Genomic DNA, 6,929 nt, shown 5'->3' on the forward strand with positions numbered 1-6,929 from the left:
GCACCATAAGCCTTAATACCCCACACCGTAAGCCTTAGTAGCTTGCACCATAAGCTGTAGCAGCCTGCCTCAGACCACCAAGGTCATAGGAGACTGATACCACACTCTGCTACTCCCACCCAAGGACCTGCGCAAATGCTGACCTCCAAGGTCATAGGAGACTGGTACCACACTCTGCTACTCCCACCCAAGGACCTGCGCAAATGCTGACCACCAAGGTCATAGGAGACTGATACCACACTCTGCTACTCCCACCCAAGGACCTGTGCAAATGTTGACCACCAAGATCATAAGAGAATGATTGGTCCACGAGGGGCTTGAACAAATTAAACTAATTGGCTTAGAAACTATGGGGTGGCACAAACTGACTGGCTCGCACCCCGCGGGCTCCTGATATTAAAAAAATGATTGGTCTAATGCACAGGCTTTGTTAGAAACCCTATAAAAACTGTCCTGTTCCTGCATTCGGGGCTCTGCAGTCCTCTACCCCTGTGCGGTGTACAACTGTGGGCCCCAGCGCGCTTGGAATAAAATCCTCTTGCAGTTTGCATCAAGACCGCTTCTCGTGAGTGATTTGGGGTGTCGCCATATCCGGGCAGAGCGTGGGGTCCCCCTCCTGGGGTTCCTTCAGTTGCACGTCCTACCACCCACTGATTGCAGTGAGCAAGCAGCCACCACTGCAGCAAGGTAGCACACATCTCACACCTCATGGGGAAGGTAGCCGTGTCACAGGTAAGTGCCCATGTAAACACTCTATAGTCACATGGATTGGTCTTAGTTGCATGTCTCACCACCCATTGCAGGGGTCATGCAACCTCTCCTGCCAACTCATCTTTGCTTTTAAGTCTCTGTTCAGGTGTTGTGTTCTGTGACTTTTCTTGGGAAGACCTGAGCAAATGTCTCTTCACCCCAGATTGTGATCCGATAAGAGATCCAAGATTCCATTCAAATCTATCTTAGTGAACCAGTGAGTTCCCCTGAGCTATTTACAGCAATATGGTGAGGGGTTATTTACAGGAACAAAGACTCAAAGGCAGCTGCATCACCTTTAAAAAGCCCATCCCAGTATGCATGATGACTCAAGAAAGCTTGCAGGCAACTCAGCAGGTTGGTGTCTCCTTTCCTGAGCAATTGCTAATACTTGGGGATGGGCTTTGTGTGTCCTGTGCTTCAGGAATTTTCTGAGCCTTGTCCCCTTTAGTTCCAAAGTCTCAGGAGCCTCAGTCCTCCCCACAGAAGCAGCAGCCTGTAGAAGAATTTCCTCTCCTCTTTACTGATCATAACCTTGAGGAGGAACCTCATGAGTCTTGTTACTTTCAGGAAATTCCTGAGTCTTACAAGGTTTGTTTAGTTTGATTTACTTCCTGAGTCTTAAGAGCCTCCTTTTTCCTCCAGAGGGAATATTTGAGTTCAGAGAAATGGCAACAACATGTTCATCAAAGTTTAGCTGAATCTAGGTGTTCAGAGTACTGACACTGATTATGCAATGACTTTCACTCAGACTCTGCCTCTGTTTTCTCATGTCACTTTTGGGGAAACTGAAGCTTGATTTCTTTGCTCAGCTTTTATTGACTGAGGCAGGTCTGATATCATGGTTCTTTGACTTACAGGACTTTGCGACAATTACCCTTTCAATATTATCAGCTGCACTTCATGAAAGTGGGTACTGGAAAGGTCCTCCTGATTCCCTTCCATGGTTGGTGTGCAGAACTAGGTTCATGTCCAGGACCGCAGACCTGGACTCTCAGTGCAGTGCTCCCTCCCTGTGTCCCAACATTGTGCAGATTTTGCCAGTAACTCAAACACATCCCTGATTTCTCAGACCCCAGAGCAGCCCCTTAAGGAGCCTGACAACTGTCAGGAGGAGTTGGAGAACAAGTTATGTGCACATTTTTAGAAAGCAAGCTTCCTGTCAAAGGTGATGAAGGATGTGAGGACTCCAGAGGACTAAAGAATAGTAGATTCAACTCAAGTTAGATATAGACAAGAAAAATTATATGGGAATGCAAAATGGGTGCAAATGTTACTATTGCCTGAGTAACATTTATAAAATATTTGTTATAAATCTCCACAGCTACTGGGAAACATCATGGCTGTGACACATGAATCAACACTCACATGGCATTTACTGTCGTGGGGATTTTTGTTGTCTTCATTTTGGGGCCTTTAATTAACAGATGAGCCCCATCGCTGGGCTGGTTCCTGCAAAGGGATTGGAGCTTAAGGGTGGGGGAGGGTGATCCGAATCTGAGAGTGATAATGATTCTCTTGATCATTACGACCAGACTTCCTGGCTGGTGATGGTGTTCTGTGTTGTCGTAGGAACCGCTTATTAGTCACATACTTTTTTAAGGTTACCAGGGTGTTGGCATCCCTTAACCAATTCCTGTCTGCTCCATGATCACCACACAGTGACCTTTGTGGCAGTAACAAAGGCTTAGGACTAGGGAAAGCCTGTGAGGCATTTATTCCAGTTCAAATCTAACTCCCTCTTTGTCCTCACAAATTATTAAAATGATCAAGTCTCATTCAGCCCTCTGAGGTGTGAAAATGTTCTTCTGTGGTCTGAGTGGTGACCATACAAGTGTGTGCATATGTGAGGATCACTGAGCACCATACTTCAGATAAGGACACTTCAGTGTATATAAAAATAAAATAAAAATAACATTTTGTCACTCTTTCTTGCCAATACCACAATTTCGTCTCTTTAGCAGATATGTGCCTTATTCAGTGACACACCAAGATCAGAGTCTCTACCCAGAAGAAGGGCATGGCAATATGTTGTCCATACTGCTTGTGCCATATCAGGTGCAGTATGGACTTCCTATTTCTGAATCTTTGTTTCTGTCCAGTTAAGTCAGTGTTTTCCTCTCCACCTGGAAGATTGGAAATCTGAACCAAAGTCTGTGCCATGTTCTTATCTTTCACAGACATGCTTCCTTGTGACCATGTAAATAACCCAGACAAGGGAAGCCAGAGAAATTGCATTCTGAAATCTGTGGGGAAATTTTTTAAATATTTTGTTTATATTTATTTATTTGAGAAGGAGAGAGAGAGAGAGAGAGAGAGAGAGAGAGAGGGAGAGAATGGGCTCACCAAGGCCTCCAGCCACTGCAAAAGAACTCCAGACGTATGTACTACCTTGTATATCTGGTTTATGTGGGTCAAACTTAGGTCTTTTGGCTTTGCATGCCATCTCTCCAGCCCAGGGAAATTTTTTTAATGAGGAAACATTTAAACAATATATTTCATTAAAAATGAAAACAAGGTTGGGCATGGTAGAGTACACCTTTAATTCCAGCACTCAGGAGGCAGAAGTAGGAGAATTGCCATGAGTTCAAGGTCACCCTAAGACTACATAGTGAATTCCAGGTTAGCCTGGGCTAGAGTGAAGCCCTAACTTGAACCCCCCCCAAAAAAAAGAAAGAAAAAAGAAAAGGAGGAAAGAAAGAAAACATTGGGCTGGAGAGATTGCTCAGCAGTTATAAGTGCTTGCTTGCAAAGCCTAATGGCTCTGGTTCAATTCTCCAGTACCCACATAAAGCCAGATGTACAAAGTGGAGCATGCGTCTGGAGTTCATTTGCAGTGGCAGGAGGCCCTGATGTACCCATACTCTCTCCCACTCTCTTTCTCTCTATCTTTCATTCTCTCAAATAAACAAACAAAAAAAATAAGTGAAAATATTTATTTTTTTGTTTTTGGTTTGGTTTTCAAGGTAGGGTCTCACTCTAGCTTGGGATGACCTGGAATTCACTATGTAGTCTCAGGGTGGCTCCAAACTCTTAGCAATCCTCCTACCTCTGCCTCTCAAGTGCTGGGATTAAAGGCATGTGTCACCACACCCAGCCAAAAATGAAAATATTTCTTGAACTTTATTTATTTAATTGTATGTATATTGGTGCATGTTAGAGTCCAGAGAACAATTTCAAGGTGTCTGAGCTCCACCTTCTTTGAAACAGGTCTCTTGCTGCTGCAAATGAACTTCAGACTGGAAAGGACCTTCAAGCCCTGGGAGCTTTGGATCTTCCTGGTTCCACCTCCCACTGTCATTCTCCCGGCTCTGCCTCCCTTTATCATAGGCACACTGGGATCACAGATGCATGCCCTGCTTTGCATCCAGATTCACATGAGTGCTGGGGCATTAAACCCAGACCAAAAGGATTTGTGAGCAAGTACCTTTAACCACTGAGCCATCTCTCCAGCCCCAAAATAAAATATCATAAAATTGTGAGTGATAGCTCATGTCACACATGGTATTGTTTGTACATACTTGTAATATAGTACTTAAAATTTTACTTCGTTCCATTGGAAAACAACTGTCATATGTGAGCTAGAAGTCTGCAGTCTCTTAGAAATGAGGAGGTATGACTGCTCTGGGGCCACATTCCCCACCACATCCACTTGTCAGCTTCCCCTGGCCCCACCACCCCTCCATTAACTAGTGGGTGAGTGAAGACCAGTTTTCTGGCACCTGTTCCCCACTTACTGGGAATCACACTCCAGTTTTCTTCCCCAGGACCAAGCTTTCCTGTTCCAATACCTTGCATGACGTTGAATCCATCCTGGCTGTAGTGGAACCCATGTTCTGACCCATGTGAGCCGCACATTAAGCTGTTTGGGGTGATTGGAATTGGCTCATGATTGGACATATAACCCAACTGGAGCCATGAGGTATGATAAAAACATGGTTAGGATTACTATCAAAATACTATGGGGAAGTGGAATCTGCATGGCAAAGCCTTGAGATTCTGTGGCCACCTAAAAAGCACATGGAACCTCAGAATGAATCCAGCTTTGAGGAGAAGCTCCTTGATGGACACGTAAGGTCGTCAGACAGTCCCTTGATCAAGATCTGCCTGAAGCAAAATTTTGCCGGATTTTCCTTTTATTAAAAATACATTTATTTATTTATCTGACAGATAAAGAGGAAGAGAGAATGGGCACAAGAGGGCCTCCCAGCCTTTGGAAATGAACTCCTGATGCATGTGCCTCCTTGTGCCTCTCACTAACTTGGGTCCTGGAGAATTGAACCTGGGTCCTTTGGCTTTAAGGCAAACACCTTAATGGCTAAACCATCCCTCTAGCTCTGGGCTTTCCTTTTGAAATTCCACTACTTGCCTGAATTCAGCCATTTGAGATAGACAGGAGCCATTTGTTTGAAAGTGACAAAAAATACTTCCCTAGAGTTGCTCCCAGGTTAACAGATAGCAGGATTAGGATCTAGTGTGTACAGGTGAATAGAACAAACTAGCACAGAGATGGTACTTTCCAACACGGAACCATCACAGAGTAGAAACATGCTGTGAACAATCAAGTCAACACAAATTCTCCAGTATTTTCAAATGTAGTAGCCAATGTAGTTATTTTGGACTGGTGTAGATAGTTAGATAAGATAAATCCAAAGTTTAGGCTCCTTCCAACTTTATTTTCCTATAAATACCAAGAATGGAATATTCCTCAGAAAAAGACTTCCTGAACATCCGAGAAAGGTGTCCTTTACCTCCATGTCACAATTCTTTTGTGGATAGCAAATGCCATTATTTTTAATTCAAATGTGTATTTTTGCTTGTTTATTCCTCTCTCTTACTAACCTCCAAGTTCTCAAAGAACAGAGACCTTGTCCATTCTGTCTTCCTGTACTGCTAGTGCCTAGCAACAGGACTTCCATACACTGCAGTTAGTATCTTGTTGAAGGAGAGAATGAGTGGGACATTCCTGGCCCTTTGTTTTCTATGAAATCACTCAGCCCGTTAACAATGGAACCATGAGTCCATAGCCATCAAGCCACTTTCCTCTTGTCCTATTTGAAAGACATATTTGAACTATTCGAGAAAGGGTGCTGTTTTACCTGAAGACTTTATGTGTTGATCCCTAGCACACGCATCCATGTGAAGGATATCTCTTTCCTATCATGGTTTTCCAGTGTAGGAAGTAGCCCCTGCGAGTGGCTTGGGGAGCAGATTCTCTGTATAGCACGTCTTCCTGCCCCCCCCCCCGTTGTGTTGTTAAATATCCAGTTCTGCCAAATCCTCATTTACTGGACACATACTATATACTTTGCATATATGATCTCATATACTCCTCTCAGCCACGTTGCAAAGTTGGTATTGCAGAAATTTTTTGGAAAGACCAGTTTTATGCCAGAAAAGATTGAACATAGAGGAGTTTATTGCTTGGGGGCCAAGAAGTTTGAGGTAGTCCTCTAAGGAAGTTTTGACCCCAAGTTGAGATTTTATTTTTTATTTTTTATAGTTAAGGGGAGGGGCAAGTGAACAGAGAAGATGTGGTAATTTGTATATTAATCATTTTTGTAGTCAGGCATCCCTAACAATGAACTTTATTTTATTTTGGTTTGGTTTAACTTGCTTTTATTTAATCATTCTTGGGTCCTTTTCAGACAGTTTTTTGAGGAGGGGATTTTATTATTTGTTGAAAAAGATAAGTTTCAGTTTTTTACCAGTTAATTTTTATAGTAACTCAGTGAATCAGTTTAACTTTTAGCTTTTTTTCTACCACAGTACTATTACCTTTCTGAGGTAGGGTCTTGCTCCAGTGCAGGCTGGCCTGGAATTTACTATGTCATCTCAGGGTGGTCTCAAATTCATGGCAATTCTCCTAACTCTGCCTAAGGTGTGTGTCACCATGCCCGACAATGGCTCTTTTAAGGCCCAGAGAAGTTAATGGTTCACTCAAAGTCATACAAGTTCAAGTTTGAGATTTAAGTGTCCTGGCACACTAAAATACTCTTTGTTACCTAACACTTGGTTTTCTAACATGACTATGTATGCATATGGATACAATATATGCATAATACAAAATAAAGGTATCTATATATAGATATTCATTCCTTAGCACCATTTTCTCTAAATGCTGTATTCTCTCTGGGAACCGCTTATAAGAGTACACACACACACACACACACACACAC

Source organism: Jaculus jaculus, chromosome 8 (assembly GCF_020740685.1).
Source record: "Jaculus jaculus isolate mJacJac1 chromosome 8, mJacJac1.mat.Y.cur, whole genome shotgun sequence".
Classification (NCBI taxonomy): Eukaryota; Metazoa; Chordata; class Mammalia; order Rodentia; family Dipodidae; genus Jaculus; species Jaculus jaculus.